The sequence below is a fragment of the Triturus cristatus genome, chromosome 12 (genome assembly GCF_964204655.1).
Source record: "Triturus cristatus chromosome 12, aTriCri1.1, whole genome shotgun sequence".
Lineage (NCBI taxonomy): Eukaryota > Metazoa > Chordata > Amphibia > Caudata > Salamandridae > Triturus > Triturus cristatus.
Window position 1 is genome coordinate 822,676,095 of NC_140595.1, and position 23,619 is coordinate 822,699,713.

The window sequence follows — 23,619 nt, forward strand, 5'->3', positions numbered from 1 at the left end:
GTCAGAAGGAACTGGAAGAAATTGCCGAAATCGAGAAACTTATACTAGAGGACAGTTCTCTTTCTGATGCACAAAACCTCTTGGACAAAATCAATTCTACCATTGCCACTTTTAACACTTATGAATTGAACAAGAAAATCACAAAAATTCAGAAAGATATCAAATACTGTAACATAGAAAAAACCTACCCGTATCTGAAGGACGAATTCTACAACACCCCTTACAACCCCCCACGAACACGCAACTGGGGCAGATTTCGCAATAACCAGCAAATCACGTTCTCTGACTCATCCAACACATCCATAGAGGACTCCGACTCTAACGACGGACCAAATACCTCCAGAAATACCAACAGACCTCCCCCACTGTTAACACCTGGTTTTTTAGAACGAGGCCGTGGAAGCGGCCAGAATCGTGCTCGATGAAGCAACAATTACTAACATCAATACTCAGGTGAAAGACAAACCAGAAACAAGTTCTACCGATGGTAACCACCACAGTAACATCAAACATGCATTCACACAGTGACAATACCCCAGAATTGGACCCTACAACCTCCAACACCAATTTAAATTCTCAACTAATACCCATATTCAACCTATAAAAAAAATTCGAGAAAGGCTATGCTCCTTTTTTCAGTAATCCACGTGTGCGGCCACTGCTTGGCACACCACCTCCCCTCCCAAAATATGCCAAAACCATTGGCACCAGAAGCATCAGAATATAACTGTACTTGCCATATAAAATCCTCTTCTAACGACCAGATCGTGACGCCGTTGAAATCTTTCAAAAACCGCAACCACACCTCCAAATCATAATAATAAAATAACTCCCACAATTAACACTATACCATATAAATTAAATAAATATGAATGCATAAAAAATATGAATACATTTATTATAATTAAATTACTTTCCACCCTTTTCCCCTATGAAACCATAACCCGCTCCTACAAAAATGACACAATTAACATAATTGCCAATTAATTAATTAAAAATAATTAACAACCAATTAATAAATATTTAATAATAAATTAATTTCCACAATGAACACTATAAAATCTAAATTCAATAAATACTAATACATAAAAATAATTAAATTACTTCCCACCCTATTCCCCTATAAACCCATAAACCCCTACAGAACATCAAAATGCAAAATTTAATTAAGATAAAATTAATAACTACTAAAAATTGAACACATATATTAAAAAGCAAAACAAATGATTATACAAAAAATATATCACATACATACTAAATACATAACACTAATTAAAACATCGATATTTTAAACAGCTATATTTTTGCAAACGATGTTAACAACTTCGATATTTCCAAAAACAATATTTCTTACCTGCAAGTCAATGTTCTTGACCACGATATTCTTCCTGTCAATATTTCTGTATCACGATATTTAAAACTCGATATTTGCATATGTCGACATTTTAAACTTGATATTCTGTCTGTGCACCAGTATATGTATACCTCAAATTCAGTAATCATCTAAAATGTATGTACTTGTAATACCACTGGTACCTTCATTTGTCTTCAAAATATTTCCTTCCAAAGGGAAATAGGCTTTCCAAATAAGATCCTTATATATATCTTCAGGAAACATAGATAGAGAAACGCCTTGATACGATTGTTCTTATTCCGCAATTTTCCTCTCATAAAGAAAAAATACGCCGGCTGTAAACTTCTCACTATGAATATGTCTTGTGATATCTTCTCACAATTGAGCAAGCTTTCCTTGGTGCATAAATAATTATGCTTTATGTTCTTATCATGAGCGCTCTTACGGCAGCGCATGAACCCATCGTGTCTATGAAACTCCAAACAACGCTTCACTAATAATGAGATAGTTCACTTGGATTGCGCTTTCTTCAGCGCTTGTTAAGTGATGTCAATGACGCTTTGATCCAGTCATATCTGCCAATGCCAGTGAACTGCTCACAAAGATGGCTTTGGTGAACTCATTCATCCTTGCGCTCTCCTCCAGCTTTTGAACAAGCAAGTCTTTTTTTCTCCAAAGAGTAAATTGTTGTGAAGTCTTATAAATATTTGAAACTGAAAGCAATTAACAGGGTTCACTGTTGAACATGACAAATTCACATTCTTGGAGGCTCTTGGTAAACAGGGTGAATCTTATTTTGTGTTAGAAGAGTTCATCTTGAAAGGAAACGTCTTTTCGCTGTTGAAACTGAAAGCTGATAACAGCGTTCACTACCAAACAAGCTGAAAACACTTTCCTGAAGTTTCTTGCCAACAATGTGAGCCTTATGATCTCAGAAGATTTAATGTTTGAACAAAGTCTTTGAAATTGAAATGCAGTTAAACAGCGTTCACTGCCAAGTGAGACAGAAGCATTCCTGCCGCACTTGAACAGAAAACTGAAACAGATATTTCTAAGATGAAAATGTGAAACAGAGGTCACATTCACTTGACAGATTTATGAGCGACTGGGCTCCACCAGGATTCTGAATGATTTGGAGCTACAAGCTCTCCCTCCAAGGTGCCACAAATACTACAATTCAAAACCATAGAGAGAGCTCTCCTCCTCTCTGTCCATCCATGGGATTTTTGAAAATAAAGGGGCATATCATCAAGGCCATGCGATAATTATCGCTCAGCGCTCTTAGCGCGAGGATAATTATCGCCGGATAACTATCAGCAACGCTTATCTCCAAAGCGATAAAATTCAGAGCTCAAGCTGCCAATTGTGCGATTATCGCTGGAAATACAGAGATAATCGCACATGGTTTGGCGATAGCTTGCTGATAGGGCAAGGCGTACTTAGCCATGATGTCCACCTTACATAGGATATCATGGCTAACTCAGTTTTGAAGCAGGCGCAAGGAAAGTAGCGATAACAGGGGTTATCGCTACTTTGCTTGTCGCTCTGCAGGTTAGCGTGCCCATTGATAATTGAAGAAATGTCGCTTAGCGACATTTCTCCAGTTATGTCAAGGCAGGAACGCCCACTTTGCATCTCATTAGAGATGCAAAGATGGGCGTTGGGAGAAAGGGCGATAATGCAAGGATTCACGCGATAGCGAGACCTTGCTGATTAGGCGATAAAATTATCGCCGAAAACGGACGCTAAAGCTGCGATAATTTTATCTCCGGGGCTTGATGATATGCCCCAAAGTGTTGGTCACTGCGTGTGGCTAGATTATATACAGGTGTTACCCAGCCAGGTCAGGGCACAGGGCCATGGTACTCAGAGTCCTATAAAAACAAGAATTCTTTTCTCCTTGTTTATTAGTCTTATCCATGGGCATACACATGAAATGGTCATTTCAATCCAGATCATGACAAGGTGATCCAGAATCACTATTCACAGACTCACTTTCAATTGCCTCTGGTTCTTTTCTGATGGATTCTGGTCTTTGAGTCTCCCAGTATTTTATTACATCTTTTCACTGACTCTGCAACTTACCTCCTTGATCGGCCTTCTTGATTCCTGTGTCTTCACTTGTGACTAATGTTGAATCTTCTCCACTGACTGTCAAACTTGTGCGCATATGAACATTTAGCTAATTAATGAATATAATTGCAATATAAACCAACCTTGATAACATTCTAGCATTTTATCATCTACTTGGCTCACTGTGAACCACTTTCCCTCAGTGGTTCTTTAAGACTCAGATTTTCAGCAAAACTTAATCATGAACTAGGGCAGTTTCGTTTTCTTCTTCTTGTTCGTAACTTTGTAGCATTTCTTCTTGATTTTCAGCTTACTGTTCTTCAAACTGTCTACTTGTACCTTCACGAGGATTTTCAACCTGGCTACTGGTACCCTCACCAGGACCTTCTTCTCATCCTCTGGCTCCATGCAGCAAACTTAAGCTTGACTTTGTGATCCAGTAGATATTGTCACCACTTCTTCATCTGCCACCTTCACCACTTTTGTGTGAACTGCAGAGATCCACTGTGGCATTTCTGTACATTTCACCGTAGTGTTAGTCAGACGGACAACGTGATGTGGCTCTTCCATCTTGCTTCCAATTAAATTATATGAACATGCGTCTTGATCAGTACCCAATCACCTGGTTGCACTGGACATCTTTCTTTTAATGGTTTTACAAGTTTACCTGGTGAGAGACAAATTTCACCATTTCAAAAAGGCCTTTACAGAAATCTAACACAATGCCATCAGTTATTGACAATAGTGCTGCTGACGGAAAATATGGGATTTGCATTGCTCAGCCTATAAGACCTGCTTGAGGTGAGAGACCAGTCTTTTTATTTGGAGTACCTCTAATGCGCATGAGAACAAGATGAATTGTATCTTGCCACTTCATATTTGTTGAGACTCCCACTTTGGCAAGTTTGGGTTTCATAGTCCAAGTCATCTTTTCAACAACACCTGATGCTTCTAGTCAATAACTGCAGTGCTCTCTCTAGCTGTAAAGCAGTGCATTTTAGGACCCTTTTCCTTGGTTTGTCTGAAAATAAGTAGGCCCAAACAAGGTATTAACTCCCAAAAGAGTTTGCATAAAATCAGGCTGTTGCTTCTCCTAGTTGGATAGGCCTCCACCCATTGAAAGAACAGGCAGACACATACAAGAGTGTTGTAAAGAGGCAACTCTCTGAAGTCTGCCTTAAGTCTAGTAAATGGCCATTAGAATTGCATAGGTGACTCATGGTAACTAACGTATATGCACCCTGATGAACTCTCTGACAAGTAATGCATAAATCTTCCACTGCACTTCTGAACTTTGTATTGTGCCAGTGGTTCTTGAATAAAAGACCCGTTCCATCTCGTTCTGCATGGGTTTGACCATGCGGGTACCTAGCCATGTTCCGAAGCATAGAGCCAGGAAGAACATATTGACCATTTGGAATTACCCCTATATCGTTTATATCTTTCTTACAACCAGTTAATTTCCATCTTTTCTTTTCGTTCTCTGGTACTCTCTCTTACAATTCTCTGAGTCCAGTCAGTGTGCTCTATATGGAATTTAGCAAAAAACAATTCACATTATTTGCATCATCGGTTTTCGCATCAATTTCACATTGTTCTAATTCTTGTGTCTGCCTCTACTCATTTGATTTGAGTACAATATTTTGCAACCTGGTCACTGTAGTTATTGCCCACGGGGATCGTGTCATCACCAGGCTTATGGGCAGAGCATTTGGCAACTGACATCTCTCTAGCTTGCTGAATAGCCTCCAATATATGACCCTTTTTGGAGAGGAAATTCAGAGGATGTTATGAAGCCCCTTTGTGACCATAACTGCCTAAAATCATATAAAACTCCAAATACATATTGGCTGTCTGTATAAATTGTTGCACTCAATTCTTCAGCCAAACAACAGGTTCGAGTCAGGGCAATTAACTCTGCTACTTGTGCTGAAATTATGTCACACAAGTATGATTCTCAATGGGTTTAGAAGCATAAGCTGCTCTCAGTATTCATTGGTGGGTGAATTGGGAATTTGAAAAGGCCTTTTTTTTAAAACAAAAATTGGAATTATCAGTATTATGAGTTTGCTGATAAACACGTGCAGAAAATGCTATGTTATTGTTTTAAGCAACAACAAAAATGTAGAAACTTTATAGATTGGAAAAAGTGATTTTACATATTTATTTTATACAGGGGAGTGATACCAGAATTGACACTCTGAGAAAACACATTCATTATGGTCTTGATAAAGTTGGGAGTATAAGTGTAACCATCGAAATGCGTCGACGCTTCTGCAAGCATAATCTAAGGATCAACATAGAATTGTAGCCACAAAGGATATTAATGTATCACTATCTATGTTCTAGTAATTATAATTCCATATGATATGCAATAGGAAGTGACAAGGTGTTTTGTCTAATATGTCTTGTTGTCTCTGTTATGCTGGTCATAACGGTGTGTTGTAATCATAGTTGAATAATTTTCCTCTGTATTGTATTAATTAGACTTTAATTGTTTCGAGTCAGATTTGTGTGTTTTTGAAAAATAAATTACAATCCACATGTAAGAATTGTATTTGGTATTTTATAACTCATACTCAAAATGGCAAAAAGTCACTGTAAAAAGCTGGAACGCATTTGGAGGAAAAATTATGAAATCTCAGCTAAGGAGACTTATAAGGAGGCACTGAGAAAATTTCATACCCTCAAACGTAAAACCATGAGAGATTTTATGGCCAAACAAATCATGGAGGCAGAGAACTCCCCTAGGGAGATCTTTAAGATAGTAGAGAGTTTCTTGAAACCTCAGCCCCTTAAAAGCACCATCCTGACGTCTCTTCCGCTGTGTGATGAATTAGCCTCTTTTTTCCATGACAAGATTGCGGCCATTTACTCTACCTTCCCGATTACGGATGAGCAGGAGATGCCTTTGGCTTGCCATTCAGTCAAATGGTCAGACTTCCGTCGGTATGAAAAGGACGCTTTCCTGAGGGATCTTATGAAAGTCAAGTCTGGCTGCCCCTCTGATCCCTGCCCGGATAGAATTCTCAAACTCCTAGCCCCCGCAGTGAACAATACGTTGAACAATGTTTGGAACACCTCACTCGACACAGGAATTTTCCCTACTGAATGGAAGAAAGCCTTTGTCCGTCCTATTCTTAAAAAAGAAGACGCTGATCCTACGGAGCTGAAGAATTTTAGACCAATCTCCCTGCTCCCCGCCCCAGCTAAGATTCTGGAAAAGGAGGTCCAGAGGCAGCTGTCGGATTTTCTTGAATCAAATAGCTGCCTACATGACTCACAATCGGGTTTTAGGGCGGGCTAATGCACTGAGACTGCACTGCTGGAGGTGGCAGAGTCAATTCGTGAGACGATGGATACAGGAAGCTGTGCCATGCTTGTGCTGCTTGATCTGTCGGCAGCTTTCGACACGGTCTCCCATAAGATTCTGCTCAATAGGCTCCACTCACTAGGCGTTACAGGGACCGTGCTACGTTGGTTCCAGTCGTTTTTGGAAGACAGATCTCAACAAGTCTTCCTTCACCCACATGTTTCCAGTTCCAGGACACTATTGCAGGGGGTCCCTCAGGGATCCGCCCTGAGTCCATCCTTGTTTAACGTATATCTGGCTCCCCTGGCATCTATCGTGGAAGGTTTGGGTGTGCGTGTTGTTTCGTATGCTGACGACACCCAACTTATCTTCTCCTTCAAAGAGCAAAATGAGAATGCTTTTACTAACTTCAGGCAGTGTCTTCTTAATATCTCTTCTTGGATGACTGATAACTGCCTGAAATTAAATACTGACAAGACCGAGATATTGTTTTTTAATCAGCCGCTCCCTCCTCAATCTGAGCTCTGGTGGCCAGTAGAACTAAACCCCCCACCAATTCCGGTCAACTCAGCCAGGAACCTGGGTTTTAGAATTGATACCCAATTAACAGGCAAGGCCCAAATTTCCTACATATCCTCACAATGCTTCTGGAAATTGAAGGCACTGCGCAGGTGTCTTCAATTCCTTCCTATGGAATGCAGAAAGACGGTGGTTCATGCACTCATCACCTCTCAGTTAGACTATGCCAACAGCCTTTTCATTGGTCTCCCTGACTATCTTTTGAGGAGACTTCAAAGAATCCAAAATGCTGCTGCTAGACTGATCAGAAATGTGCCACTACGGTATCACATTACACCCCATCTGCAAAGCTTACACTGGCTGCCGGTTAAAAAACAGAGTGATGTTTAAGGCTCTGGTCCTAGCCCACAAAGCGCTCAGAGAGGTTGGCCCTCTCTATCTGAGACGTAGGCTCCAAAAATATCAGAATGCCAGAACTCTACGATCCAGCAACTTGAACCTCCTAGCCATTCCATGCTTTAGAAAAGCAAGGCTAGGAGGAAGAGCCTTTGCAGTAAAAACTGCCACGCTGTGGAATATGATGCCAAACCCCCTGCGTCAGATAAAAGCGGAATTGCCATTTAGGAAGGCCAGCAAAACATGGCTGTTTGGCCTATCCTCTACACTTTAACTCCTCGATCTCTCTCCCGGTATCTCCCCATCTCTCTATGGATGCCAGCGCCGGGACACCTCCGCTGGAGGTAGCTGTTGCGCTTTACAAATGCTTAATAATAATATTTGGTGACTGTTTTTTGTGGCATTTACATATGCACCTAATATAGGGTAATTTCTATTTATGCTAAATAAATTGTGTGGTCAAGGGATTGATATTTTTGGTGTATTGGAAGTACCTCATTTCCCTTGACTTTCAGGTGGTCCCACTCTTTTCTATAAACATTCACTGACAAGAGCCATCCACAAACAAAGTCAGATCAGATGTTTCAAGGGTGTATGATCCGTAACTATTCCCTCGCTCTGCTCAATTGCAAAGCGCACAGCTGCACCAGATTTCAAACAACCAGGAAGAGCTTTGGGCTCAGGATCTAATGTGGCAGAGAGGTAAGGCACAGGCAGCTTTACCACACCGTGCTTTTGTTCTGGAACTGAGTGAGCACACCCTTCTTTTTCATGACAAAAGAAGGAGGACTCTTTGCCATAATCAGGAATTCTGAGCCAATGCACTACAAAGATGTTCTCTGAGCTCGAGGAAGGCTTTCATGCACTTGCTGTCAAACAACACCATGGTGCCAATTACGATCCGGTAAAAAATTTCCCCGTATGACTCGTATCCGGTCTTTTTACCGTACGAATCGTACAAGTGCCGTACAAACTGGCAATCACGATTCGCATGGTAAAAAGTCCATACGATTCGCAATGGGAATTATTCCCCACACGTCCTCGGGTCGGAAAATGTGTTACCGTACAAATGTGAAAAGTGAAGTCCGACCGCGGAATCACGATCCATCCTGTGCGTCCGATGTCACAACCGGATGGAAAAAACACCGTCCGCACGGAACTCCCATAGCAACCATGGAGACGTGCCTGCATATGCGCCGACCCCCCCCAGCCCCCGTGAGTACGCGCCGACCCCCCCAGCCCCCGTGAGTACGCACCGACCCCCCTCCAGCCCCCGTACGTACGCGCCGACCCCCCCCCAGCCCCCGTGAGTACGTGCCGACCCCCCCCAGCCCCCGTGAGTACGCGCCGACCCCCCCGTGTATGTACACCCGTGTACGTGTCGAACCCCCCTGTGTATGTACACCCGTGTACGTGTCGAACCCCCCGTGTATGTACACCCGTGTACGTTCGAGTCGTACCCCCACCCGTGTATGTACACCCGTGTACGTGTCGAACCCCCCTGTGTATGTACACCCATGTACGTGTCGAACCCCCCGTGTATGTACACCCGTGTACGTACGCGCCGAACCCCCCCGTGTATGTACACCCGTGTACGTGTCGAACCCCCCCCGTGTATGTACACCCGTGTACGTGTCGAACCCCCCGTGTATGTACACCGGTGTACGTACGCGCCGAACCCCCCGTGTATGTACACCCGTGTACGCGCCAAACCCCCCCCGTGTATGTACACCCGTGTACGTGTCGAACCCCCCGTGTATGTACACCCGTGTACGTGTCGAACCCCCCGTGTATGTACACCCCTGTACGTGTCGAACCCCCGTGTATGTACACCCGTGTACGTACGTGCCGAACCCCCCCGTGTATGTACACCCGTGTACGCGCCGAACCCCCCCGTGTATGTACACCCGTGTACGTGTCGAATCCCCCGTGTATGTACACCCGTGTACGTGTCGAACCCCCCGTGTATGTACACCCATGTACGTGTCGAACCCCCCGTGTATGTACACCCCTGTATGTGTCGAACCCCCCGTGTATGTACACCTGTGTACGCACCGAACCCCCCGTGTATGTACACCCGTGTACGTGTTGAACCCCCCCGTGTATGTACACCCGTGTATGTGTCGAACCCCCCGTGTATGTACACCCGTGTACGTGTCGAACCCCCGTGTATGTACACCCCTGTACGTGTCGAAACCCCCCGTGTATGTACACCCGTGTACGCGCCGAACCCCCCGTGTATGTACACCCGTGTACGCGCCGAACCCCCCCGTGTATGTACACCCGTGTACGTGTCGAACCCCCGTGTATGTACACCCGTGTACGTGTCGAACCCCCCGTGTATGTACACCCCTGTACGTGTCGAACCCCCCCGTGTATGTACACCCGTGTACGTACGCACCGAACCCCCCGTGTATGTACACCCGTGTACGCACCGAACCCCCCGTGTATGTACACCCGTGTACGTGTCGAACCCCCCGTGTATGTACACCCGTGTACGTGTCGAACCCCCCGTGTATGTACACCCGTGTACGTGTCGAACCCCCCGTGTATGTACACCCGTGTACGTGTCGAACCCCCCGTGTATGTACACCCGTGTACGTGTCGAACCCCCCCGTGTATGTACACCCATGTACGTGTCGAACCCCCCCGTGTATGTACACCCCTGTACGTGTCGAACCCCCCGTGTATGTACACCCGTGTACGTACGCGCCGAACCCCCCCGTGTATGTACACCCGTGTACGCGCCGAACCCCCCCGTGTATGTACACCCGTGTACGTGTCGAACCCCCCGTGTATGTACACCCGTGTACGTGTTGAACCCCCCGTGTATGTACACCCATGTACGTGTCGAACCCCCCGTGTATGTACACCCCTGTACGTGTCGAACCCCCCGTGTATGTACACCCGTGTACGCACCGAATGGGGGAGCCACCACTGCGTATTACTAGGGTTTGTATGGGGGCGTCCTTTTCTTAATTGGCATTCACCCATTGGAATACTCTCCTGCTTAAACTGCGCCGAACCACTGATTTTGTGGCTTTCCATAAATTATTGAAAACCTGGCTGTTTGTTGTATAATTGTGATTTTCTGGCGCGTTGCCAGTGCTTAATTTGAGCCTGTGGTTTCCGGTCTTCAGCACCAGCACTTAATCATCAACACCGGCGCTTGAGCACTAGTTAGGCACCCATTCATTTTTGGTGGACAGAGGCAGATTAAGTGATTTTCCCAGAATCACAGGACGTTAAGCCAACGCCGAGACTTGAACCTGGTTCCCCAGCTCCGAAGTCGGCAGCTCTGGCCATTACGCCTCATCCCCTCCCCACTTGTAGGGTTTCTTGGTTTTGTGTTAGGCAGCGCTAACAGTAGAAATGGGCTGGTTGAAGCTGCCTCCTGACGAGAGCCCCGGCACTTCTTTTTTTACAAATTAACCACTGGGCGTTGCGCCTTCTTATTGTATCAGATCTTGGTCTAGTGGAGGATGAGTGTGCACTTTATAAATATCATAAATAATGAACATTAATTCCAGGTGACTGGTCTCCTGCTATCTCATGCATAGTGTTGGACAGGCCACACGAAGGGCTTGCTCCCTCCCCGCACGACAGGGCCCGAGCTCCGGCCCACCAGGCATAACCCACGAAAAGCACCTGTACCCCGTCTCCCGACGGATCTTCTGCCCTCGGACCTCTACTCATCACGGGGCCCAGCCCCACCGGCTCCCCCGGCCGGTTCAAGCCGCCATCTTGGGCCCTGCACCACGAGGCCGCGTGGCCTCGCCCCGACCCTAACCCCGGGCCTGGCCGGCCCCGACATCCCGGCACCACCACCCACCCAGGAGGTGAGCGGACCACTTGACAGGTCAATGGGAGGACGAAGTGTCAAGAGCTCTTCCCCCGCCAGGTGCCGATCGCCTCCAGCTCCCCCAGGCGCTGGCTCCACCCCCTGCTGGGTGTCTGGACACCTTCATCCCGGGCCCTCCGACCTCCAAGTGCGAGGGTCCGGACATCAAAGGGCGCCTGCCCTATAACTGGGGCAACTCCGGAGCAGGAAGGCAGTTGTATCCTGGAGTCGAGAGACACCGAGAGAACTCAGCCTTGACGGACTACTGGCGCTGCCGTAGCCCGCTCTTGTGAACCATCGTCCTGCCTGCTGGCGCTGCCGCGGTCTTCTGCAACATCCATCCTCGTCGGGACCTGCTGGCGCTGCCGCGGCCCGTTGTAACGACCATCCTCACCGGGACCTGCTGGCGCTGCCGCGGACCGTACATCGACCATCTTTCCGGGACCTGCTGGCGCTGCCGCGGACCGTGTACCGACCATCTTTCCGGGACCTGCTGGCGCTGCCGCGGACCGTGTCCCGACCATCTCGACCGGGACCTGCTGGCGCTGCCGCGGCCCGTACCAACTAAACCACCAAGCTCGAGGATTGTGAGCTAGTCATCATCTCATCCGAACTACCTGACTGGTAAACAGACTGTCCCGCTCCCCCTTACCCTGCATTGAGAGACTTGAATCGAGGGGACCCCTGAGTCCAGACCTCCTTGTACCATTCAACCGTACCTTAAGAAGTGCTTATAAAGAACACTGAACCTTATCCGTGTGTGGTATCTGTCTGTGGGGGGGGGGGAAGTTACTTGTCTGTACGATCGCTGGAGACGGCTCTCCCCGGAGACCTCTCCTCCTGACCCCGGCCGACCCTCCCGGTCCGTCTACCCTTTCTAACACATAGGGTTTGTGATCTTGAATTAGGGCCCGCTGGGTTTGCGTGACTTTTCCGGCACCAACCCCACACAGAAGGTTCGGATGGGATTTACAATCCCGTGCAAATCGTGATTTGTGTTGGATCGTAACCCAAAGTAACAAATAGTTGTCCAAAGGGCTGCCTTCTGTTACTTTGCATTAAGGGGCCGTTCCCTGGTTGGTGAAATGCAACCACCCATGGCTTCTGCCGCCAATCCCTATCTACAAATCCTGCACCTCCTCGAGGCCGGCAGAACAAGGAGAAAGGTTTCCATTTCTTCTTGTTTTTACACTTTGCATGTGTGCCGTATTGTACAGCATCATGCATACAAAGTGGGTAAAGCTTTAAAGCATAGTTTTTGTACTGGAAGGGACCCTTTACAGTACAAAAACTAAGGGGCAGATTTACAAGCCCCATGCCCCACATTTACGCTTCCGTTGCGTCACTTCTGTGACGCAGCGGCGGCGTAAACCATGCACCATGTTGCTCCTTATTTACAACGTGACGCATCTAGGGAGATGCGTCACGTTGTAAAGCCCTGCGCCACATGAAACCTGCGTTAGGTTTCATGTGGGTGTTCCGGCGCAGGGTGGGCGTTCCGTCGCAGGAACGCCTCGTAAAAGTGATGCAGTGAAATCTACAAGATTTCACTGAGTCACTTTTACGTCCATGCTACGTCAAAACCCTGCACCTGCTTGAAGCAGGCGTAAGGAGTGACGCAGCATGTTAGGCATAAGGCGCCCCTGAGCATTGCTGGAGCCACGTTGCGCTTGTGACACGACTCCAGCAATGCGCCGCCCTTACGCCATAGGATGCGACACGCATCGCCCTATCCTTGCACCACGGTGCGCCGTATTGCAAATTCAACGCATTCGTGGTGGTGCAGGGAGGGAATTGCATGTCGCATCTTTTCTGGCGCATCCCTGTTGATTTGCAGAGATGCGCCAGAACTCGTAAATCTGCCCCTCAGCTTCAAACAACGCAGACAATCTTGCACTATGGCGAACGCGTGTCTGTGCTGGTGCACGGCTTCCTAAAGCGCCCCCGCACAGGCAGAAAGAGTAACAGCACCACAACTTGCCCCCGCACAGGCAGAAAGAGTAACAGCACCACAACTTGCCCCCGCACAGGCAGAAAGAGTAACAGCACCACAACTTGCCCCCGCACAGGCAGAAAGAGTAACAGCACCACAACTTGCCCCCGCACAGGGAGAAAGAGTAACAGCACCACAACTTGCCCCCGCACAGGCAGAAAGAGTAACAGCACCACAACTTGCCCCCGCACAGGCAGAAAGAGTAACAGCACCACAACTTGCCCCCGCACAGGGAGAAAGAGTAACAGCACCACAACTTGCCCCCGCACAGGGAGAAAGAGTAACAGCACCACAACTTGCCCCCGCACAGGCAGAAAGAGTAACAGCACCACAACTTGCCCCCGCACAGGCAGAAAGAGTAACAGCACCACAACTTGCCCCCGCACAGGGAGAAAGAGTAACAGCACCACAACTTGCCCCCGCACAGGGAGAAAGAGTAACAGCACCACAACTTGCCCCCGCACAGGCAGAAAGAGTAACAGCACCACAACTTGCCCCCGCACAGGCAGAAAGAGTAACAGCACCACAACTTGCCCCCGCACAGGCAGAAAGAGTAACAGCACCACAACTTGCCCCCGCACAGGCAGAAAGAGTAACAGCACCACAACTTGCCCCCGCATAGGCAGAAAGAGTAACAGCACCACAACTTGCCCCCGCACAGAGAGAAAGAGTAACAGCACCACAACTTGCCACCGCACAGGCAGAAAGAGTAACAGCACCACAACTTGCCCCCGCACAGGCAGAAAGAGTAACAGCACCACAACTTGCCCCCGCACAGAGAGAAAGAGTAACAGCACCACAACTTGCCCCCGCACAGAGAGAAAGAGTAACAGCACCACAACTTGCCCCCGCACAGGCAGAAAGAGTAACAGCACCACAACTTGCCCCCGCACAGGCAGAAAGAGTAACAGCACCACAACTTGCCACCGCACAGGCAGAAAGAGTAACAGCACCACAACTTGCCCCCGCACAGGCAGAAAGAGTAACAGCACCACAACTTGCCCCCGCACAGAGAGAAAGAGTAACAGCACCACAACTTGCCCCCGCACAGAGAGAAAGAGTAACAGCACCACAACTTGCCCCCGCACAGGCAGAAAGAGTAACAGCACCACAACTTGCCCCCGCACAGAGAGAAAGAGTAACAGCACCACAACTTGCCCCCGCACAGGCAGAAAGAGTAACAGCACCACACCTTAGTAGCTAAAGCAGGTGCTGTGCTGCTGTCTCCCCTTCATACAGCGCAGTGCGTCAACCTTCCCTGCTGCCCTGCGTTGCGTGACTTCTGTGCATATACTTTTATTTTGGTTGTTCTGTGTATCTACCTTACCCAGAACCTGATTCTCAGATCTTTGGATACATTCGTTTCCTGGAAAGACATTGGTTGCACTTGGACGCTGCTGTGTTTACGTTTCAGCAGGTTTTGCTTCACTTGGCTAGTATTAGTTCTAATTACTCACAGGTAGTTTTCTTGACTGATTCCCCCTCACTAGTTTCTGTGGCTCTGTTTAGTAACAGGATAAGTGTGTCCGCGGCTTCAGCCACCTGCTTTCTTGTTTTTCTTGCTTTTACGTTTTTTGTTCACGATCTTTGCAGTGTTTTTTACTCCCCTCTTGCCATACTCAGTGAATTCTGTGGTGGATCTCTTTCGTATTTAGTATGATAAGTACATATTCTGATATATGTCTTGAAGTCTTTCTTTTTAGCATGCATTTTATCATCTTAAGGGTGGACTTTCAGTGTTTCCGGACTCTTTGTCCTGAAGATGGTCGCGCAGATCGACTCTTTTTGAGTCCAAGACATCGACAAACTTCCCACATCAACCTACCAATGTGAACAGGGTTTACTATTCAGTTTATCGTCGTTTGTGGATGATACACCTCTCCTGCGGTGTCGTTATCACTGCAATGACATCGCAGTGGGATCTGTGTCTCGTGGGAGCTGTGTCTACTGCTGTATCATTATTACTACAGTGACAACGCAGTGGGAGCTGTGTCTAGTGGGAGCTGTGTCTACTGCTGTATCATTATTACTACAGTGACAACGCAGTGAGAGCTGTGTCTAGTGGGAGCTGTGTCTACTGCGGTGACGTTATTACTGCAGTGACATCGCAGTAGGAGCTGTGTCTAGTGGGAGCTGTGTCTAGTGGGGGCTGTGTCTACTGCGGTTGAGCTATTACTGCAGTGACATCGCAGTGGGAGCTGTGTCTAGTGGGAGCTGTGTCTACTGCGGTGACGTTATTACTGCAGTGACATCGCAGTGGGAGCTGTGTCTAGTGGGGGCTGTGTCTACTGCGATTGAGCTATTACTGCAGTGACATCGCAGTGGGAGCTGTGTCTAGTGGGAGCTGTGTCTACTGCGGTGACGTTATTACTGCAGTGACATCGCAGTAGGAGCTGTGTCTAGTGGGAGCTGTATCTAGTGGGGGCTGTGTCTACTGCGGTTGAGCTATTACTGCAGTGACATCGCAGTGGGAGCTGTGTCTAGTGGGAGCTGTGTCTACTGCGGTGACGTTATTACTGCAGTGACATCGCAGTGGGAGCTGTGTCTAGTGGGGGCTGTGTCTACTGCGATTGAGCTATTACTGCAGTGACATCGCAGTGGGAGCTGTGTCTAGTGGGAGCTGTGTCCACTGCGGTGTCGTAATTAATGCAGTGTCTACTGCAGAGAAGCTATTACTGCAGTGACATCGCAGTCGGAGCTGTGTCTACTGCGGTGAAGTTATTACTGCAGTGACATCGCAGCGGTAGCTGTGTCTACTGCGGTGAAGTTATGACTACAGTGCCATCGCAGTGGGAGCTGTGTCTATTGCGGTGAAGTTATTACTGCAGTGACATTGCAGTAGGAGTTAACTTATTGAAATGACATGACAGTGGGAGTAATTATCATTGCAGTGACTGCACAGTGGGAGCTGTGTCTACTGCTGTGAAGTTATTACTGCAGTGACATCGCAGTGGGTGCTGTGTCTACTGTGGGGGAGCTATTGCCGCAGTGACATCCCAGTGGGAGCTATGTCTATTGGGGTGGAGCTATTACTGCAGTAACATCACAGCGGGAGCTGTGTCTACTGTGGTGAAGCTATTACTACAGTGAGATCGCAATGGGAGCTGTGTCTACTGCGGTGGAGCTATTACTGCAGTGACATCGCAGTGGGAGCTGTGTCTACTGCGGTGGAGTTATTACTGCAGTTACATCGCAATGGGAGCTGTGTCTACTGTGGGGGAGCTATTGCCGCAGTGACATCCCAGTGGGAGCTATGGCTATTGGGGTGGAGCTATTACTGCAGTAACATCACAGCGGGAGCTGTGTCTACTGTGGTGAAGCTATTACTACAGTGAGATTGCAATGGGAGCTGTGTCTACTGCGGTGGAGCTATTACTGCAGTGACATCATAGTGGGAGCTGTGTCTACTGCGGTGAAACTATTACTGCAGTGACATCGCAGTGAGAGCTGTGTCTATTGCGGTGAAACTATTACTGCAGTGATATCGCAGTGGGAGCTGTATCAAGGGGGAGCTGTGTCTACTGCGGTGAAGTTATTACTGGAGTGACATCGCAGCAGCAGCTGTGTCTACTGCGGCGAAGTTATTACTGCAGTGATATTGCAGTAGCAGTTAACTTATTGAAATGACATGGCAGTGGGAGCTGTATCTACTGCGGTGAAGTTATTACTGCAGTGACATCACAGTGGGAGCTGTGTCTACTGCGGTGGAGCTATTACTGCAGTGACATCGCAGTGGGAGCTGTGCCTCCTGCCGTGGAGTTATTACTGCAGTAACATTGCAGTGGGAGCTGTATCTAGTGGGAGCTGTGTCTACTGTGGAGACGTTATTACTGCAGTAACATCGCAGCGGTAGCTGTGTCTACTGCGGTGAAGATATTACTGCAGTGACATTGCAGTAAGAGTTAACTTATTGAAATGACATGACAGTGAGAGTAATTATCATTGCAGTGACTTCATAGTAGGAGCTGTGTCTACTGCGGTGAAGTTATTACTGAAGTGACATCGCAATGGGAGCTACGTCTACTGAGTTGGAGCTATTACTGCAGTGACATTGCAGCGGGAGCTATGTCTACTGGGGTGGAGCTACTACTGCAGTCACATTGTAGTGGGAGCTGTATCTACTGCGGTGGAGCTATTACTACAGTGACATGGCTGTGGGAGCTGTGTCTACTGCAGTGAAGCTATCACTGCAGTGACATCGCAGTGAGAGCTGTGTCTACTGCGGTGAAACTATTACTGCAGTGACATCGCAATGGGAGCTGTGTTTATTGCGGTGAAGTATTAATGCAGTGACATTGCAGTGGGAGCTGTATCTAGTGGGAGATGTGTCTACTGCGGTGAAGTTATTACTGCAGTGACATCGCAGCAGTAGCTGTGTCTACTGCGGTGAAGTTATAACTACAGTGCCATCGCAGTGGGAGCTGTGTCTATTGCGGTGAAGTTATTGCTGCAGTGACATCGCAGTGGGAGCTGTGTCTATTGCGGTGTAGTTATTACTGCAGTGACATTGAAGTGGGAGTTAGCTTATTGGAATGACATGGCAGTGAGAGCAGTTATCATTGCAGTGACATCACAGTGAGTATGCATTTTCTTCAGTGATATACTGAGAACTACTGCAGTGATATCACAGTGTCACTACTATATCTACCTTTATTTACTGCAGAGACAACCTAGACAACCTCAGTGATCCGAACACCACCGCCCTCCTTGAGAACTTCACCAACATATGACTGAAGCAACTTGTCTCCACCCCCACACGGCAGAACACACATTCGACCCCATCTTCGTCAGAGGAAACAACATTTGCTTCAGCCGCACCACGGAACCGCTCTGGACAGACCACAATTGCATCCATTTCTCTTACTCGGAACCCACTGCACACAAGCGCACGCCCCGCCTCCCATGCAGAAACTGGAACAAAGGCTCCCAAGTACACCTCACCTCTATCCTCAGCTGCAATCCTCCCCACTACGAAAGACGCCAACACAGCTGCAAGTAACCTCCACCATTGGATCGCCAATTGCGCCAACACTCTTTCCCCTCTCCAGAACACCACCAGAAGACACAACACAACAGCCACCTGGGTCACCAGGGACCTCCAAGAATCCAAGCGCTCTTGCCGACGACTGGAGAAAACATGGAGAAACAGCAAAACCCCGGAAGCACGCTCCGCCTTTAAGGCCGCCACCATGGCACTCCACCATCTCATCAAATGAACAAAGAAAAACTTCATCGAAGAAAGAATCCTCTCCAACTTCCACAACTCCAAGGAACTCTTTGCCATCATACAAGAATTCACCATACCCAACAGTGAAACAATAAACAGCTCCTTCTTCCACCGCAAGATCAAGACGCTCTATGACAACTTCAACGACCAAAACCATGGCACCGCCCCAACACCCCCCTCCCCCCAGTGACGACATCCAACAGACCCTCCTCAACTGGACCCCGGTCACCACAGAAGACACTGCAAAGACAATGAAAAGCATCCACTCTGGAGCACCTACTGACCCCTGCATGCCACACATCTTCTACAGGGCCGCCACCACTATTTCACCCAAACTATGCCGAACTATCAACTGCTCCCTCGAGACCGCCACATTTCCTGATGACTTTCAATGTGCCGAAGCCAACCCCCTCCTCAAGAAGCCCTTTGCAGCCCGATGGATCTCAAGAACTTCAGGCCTATCTCACTACTCCCTTTCGTCACCAAAGTCATTGAGCAAGTCGACAACACCCAGCTATCACACTTCATAGAAACCAACAACATCATAGACAGCTCTCAATCTGGATTCCGCAGCAACCACAGCACCGAGACTGCCCTCATAACTGCCAAAGACAAAATCTGCACCCTCCTCAACCATGGCCACACTGCAGCTCTCATCCTCCTGGACCTTTCAGCAGCCTTCGACACTCACTCCCACACACACTAGCCGCCAGACTCCATGACGCCGGCATTCAGGGAACAGCCTTAGACTGGACTCGATCTTTTCTCTCAGGCAGGACACAAAGAATAAGACTCCTGCCCTTCCTTTCTGAACTAGCAGAGATCAGGTGCGGATCCTCCCTCAGCCCCACCCTCTTCAATGTCTACATGTCCCCCCTCACAACCATCGTCACTAAACACTAAACACGGACTCAGCACGGTCTCATTCGACGATGACACCAAGCTCATGCCAGGAAGACCATCACCCACACACTGATCACCCGCAGAATGGACTACAGAAACGCTCTCTGCTCTAATCAATAAAAAACTCATCCGCAATCTCCAGACCGTCCAGAACGCCGCAGCCAGACTTATCCTTGACATCCCACAACATGACCACATCACCCAGCACCTCTGTGACCTCTACTGGCACCCCGTCGAAAGAATAACCTTCAAACTGCTGACACACGCTTACAAAGCCCTCCATAACACCTCCATAACACCGGACCCCAATACCTCAACTAACAAATCTCCTTCCACGCCCCCAAGAGTGACCTCCGCTCTGCTGACCTCGTCCTAGCCACTTTCCCTCATTTCTACAGGACCAAAGCAGGTGGAAGATCCTTCTCCTACGTCACAGCCAAGACCTAGAGCAAACTCCCCGTCACCTCCGATGGAGCTGAACCAATCTATTATGCACCACAACTGTGCCAGGCATATCTCCTCCTTCCAGGTGTTCACAGTTCACAGCAGGACTGCAGTCCTACAGGCAACCACCAGAGGGCAGCAAGCGTCTGAAGCGAACCTCCAAAGTTAGTCCAACGCAGAGCAGCGATTCTTCACTCCAGGCCTTTCAACTGGCAGGCAGCGCCCCCTGTGTGAGCCCAGGCGAGCGGGCCGCCACTCAACACCTTCCTGGCTCTTGACCTTTGCGGTGAGTGTAGCCGCCGCCCTGTCTGCTGGTGTTAATGTGTTATATTACTGCCTGTTACTTTATTTCTGCAGTGTGTGCATCGACACCGGGATTACAGCGCTTTACAAGGAAGATGATAACATCGCAAGGTAAGTAAGAGATGCCGCGGTGGCACAATGGACAGCACGGCGAGTACACTGAGCCGAAAGGCGGCCACGCAGTTGTGAACGTCAGCAGCACAACACATTGTGGAAATGGCCAATGACAGGACAGCTCCAAATATCTGAGCACCCTTGCACGGCATGAGGTTCATACACTGGGGGCTGGGGGTCCAGAAGAGCTGGTGAACAGAGGGAGGGGGTCCGGATAATGGTACCCCAGAGAGGGACAGCGCCAAGAGGCAGCAGAGGGATTATGGAACAGGCGGAGGGCAGAATCTGATCAATAGGTTGATTGAAAACCTGTTGGGAGGGGGAGGAGTCCTTGAAAGAGGAGGAGGAGTTTAGGCGCTGATTTATAATTTGGCGGACAGATTGTAATCCGTTGGGGCGATGGAGTAAATTACTCCGTCACCCTGAAGGAGTACCTACCTGCCAACATTAGAAATGGCCGTCAGCTTGGTGGACATGTCTCTCTTTCACTGGAACTGCCGTCCCGGCGGTCTGTCTATGAGAATGCATTGGAACTTTGCCTACGGTTCCATCAAGCATGACAGAGCTGTATGGGAAACTTTCGATTTTTAAAAATGAAACCCCAAAGTCGGAGTTGTTTTTGAAAATAAAAAAACAATACCCCTGTCACCATGGGAGTCAACCCCCATGGGGTGCCCCTTCACCCCATGGGTGAGGGGGCACCCCATTTTTTCATTTCATTTTTTATTGCCCATTATGGCCAGGGTTTTCCTGGTGGTGACGGCAGTAAAAAAACAGCTATATATCCGCAATTCTAAGTTGGGGGGTTAGACATATAGTCATTTTACAGACATATAGCCATTCCTCCGACAGCGCTTACTCTGTCGGGTTGTTGGAGAAGTTCGGCCATGCCAAATATAAAGCATTTTCTTCCATTCCTAAATTATGGTCCACTCGCATTTAAATTCAGCGGGTGGACCATTATATAGGCATTAAGGATACTCCGTCGCGGTGGAGCATGCTTACCGCCAATATATAAATCAGGCCCTAAAGCTGTTTCTTAAAGGTGTCTAGCGAGGCAGTGGGGGAGACTAGAAGACTAGGGGGCATATTATCAAGCATGGCGTTAAAATTATCGACGCTTTAGCGCCAGAAAATGGGCTTGATAATATGCCACAGAGAGTTCCAATAGAAGCCCCTGTTGACACCAGAACATGGGCTTCTATGGGAATTCTCATGGGCATATTATCAAGCCCATTATCGCCGCTTTGGCGTCAGTTTTCTGCTGCTAAAGCGGCGATAATATTAACGCCGTTTCTTGATAATATGCCCCCTGGTGAGAAAGAATGAGGATTCTGCTAAGCATGACCTGAGAAGCTAGGTTGATTTAAAGACATGGAGGCTAGCTTTATGCATAAATCTTCAATGACACACCCCAGCCCCGCCTTTACAGATTAGTACTTGAAACTAAATAATCTTATAACTCCGGGGTATCTCTTCTATCAAGCCTCCCTTCCTTCCACCTCCGTTCCGCTTGAACGACTCCTCGACCATCGTCACCTCTTGTTTCATCTGAAATGAAACCTCTTCTTTACAGGTGCGGCGCCTCAGCGAAGACAGAGGAGCATCGCCCCGCTGCTCTCAGAGCAGTGGAAAAGGGAAAAATAAAAAGATTATAACAACGTTATGATCATTTTATTTTTTGTTGCTGCGGGGCTGGGTTAGGGCGGGGCTGGTGTCACAGGCAGGAGGAGCGGTTCATGCTCTTAAGTGCACAGGACGGTTTGACTGCATTAGAGCCTGGGAAGCAAACATGCACAGTCTCTCTGTCCCCGTTTGAGGACCGAACCACGGCGCTCAGACCAATCACAACGCTGCATTGCAGTGTTGTGATTGGCTTAGGGGAGCCGGTGTGCTTCCTGCTTCTTCCGGACTTGGAGTCAGAGAAGAGAAGCAGAGAGACGACGGGGGAGGTAAGTGTTGTTTTTTTTATATTTTTCAGCTCCTCTGCCCCGCCACCCCAATTCCCTACCAGCCGCCACTGCTTCTTCATGTATACTTTTCTGTTGATCTTTTCTATGATCCCTCTCCTAGCATGATAAAATATTAATCATTCATATATATCTTACTGCATCATAATTAAACTCTTGCTCACCCTCTATCTTTTTTAAGACAACCACTTCCATGCATCACATATCTTCCAAACCTAACTCACTTCAGTTCACCATGAAATAATTCTTTCTTTCCACTTTCATACTGGTGCACAGGACAGGCCTCCGTGTCTTTAATAAAGTCTTGATTCTTGTGTCATGCTTAAGAGAATTGTCATTTTATGGCAAGATCGGAGGCTTTCATTATGCATGTTTAAAGTCCCTCAAGGCCATGTTAACCTCATGCGCCACCCTCCTCAAATAAATAATTGCGGTCACACTTGCATTTGACCTCAGCCTTCATTGCCATCCAAGTTTCCCCTGCCAGAAAAACTTTACTCACTGTAAGTCCCCTTGAAATGGTGCCCCAAACCTTGCCATACCTACTCCATCACCTTCTTTATCTACCTAGCAAACTTTGATGTAGAAACTTCTTTGTAAGGCTTCACATACCACTTGATGGTCTGAAATCACGCATAGACCCCTCCTACACCCGCAGGCACCTCACCATGTTTTGTTTCTGGTGATCACCTAAATGTGTATAAAATGTTGACGCCCTCGTAGTCTTAGTTCTTCTGGCCACCAGAAAAAACTTCCCAACCGGGTTATAAAATACAGTACTGACCTGACTTGAAGCAGACATGCAAGCGTTGCCAATTTCCCAGTCAACTGTTTCAAACTCAAATTCCTATTAGACGTTCTAGCTGTTATTGATGTAAGCAAGATCACGGATGATAGATCTTTCTGTCAATAATATCCTGCCCGTCCACCACATTGTCAGTTATACCACATACAGACGATGTAGGCTTATGGTGGTGAAACAAACACTGTGGATGTCGGCTCTTCCATTTGAGCGAAGGAGCGTCAGCCCACTAAGGACGGGGCGGGGCCAGTGCTGATGAGTGGCAGCAGGGAGCTGTTGGGTTATGTTTAAAATGTGCATGTCCCTTTGGCCAGCCGTCTTGTGATGGCCGGCCAGGCATAGGCATTTTAAACGTCTCTAACCTGGC

At 47.9% G+C, this 23,619-nt stretch overlaps 1 long non-coding RNA gene across 1 annotated transcript in view; it reads left to right on the forward strand.

Annotated features, from left to right (window-relative positions):
* The first annotated feature begins 20,257 nt into the window (after window positions 1-20,257).
* The window catches only part of LOC146782986 (uncharacterized), a 45,864-nt gene continuing 42,502 nt past the window's right edge, over window positions 20,258-23,619 (forward strand). The window contains exon 1 of the long non-coding RNA XR_014972025.1: window positions 20,258-20,349. This is a non-coding gene — a long non-coding RNA (uncharacterized LOC146782986). The remainder of the gene's footprint in view (window positions 20,350-23,619) is intronic.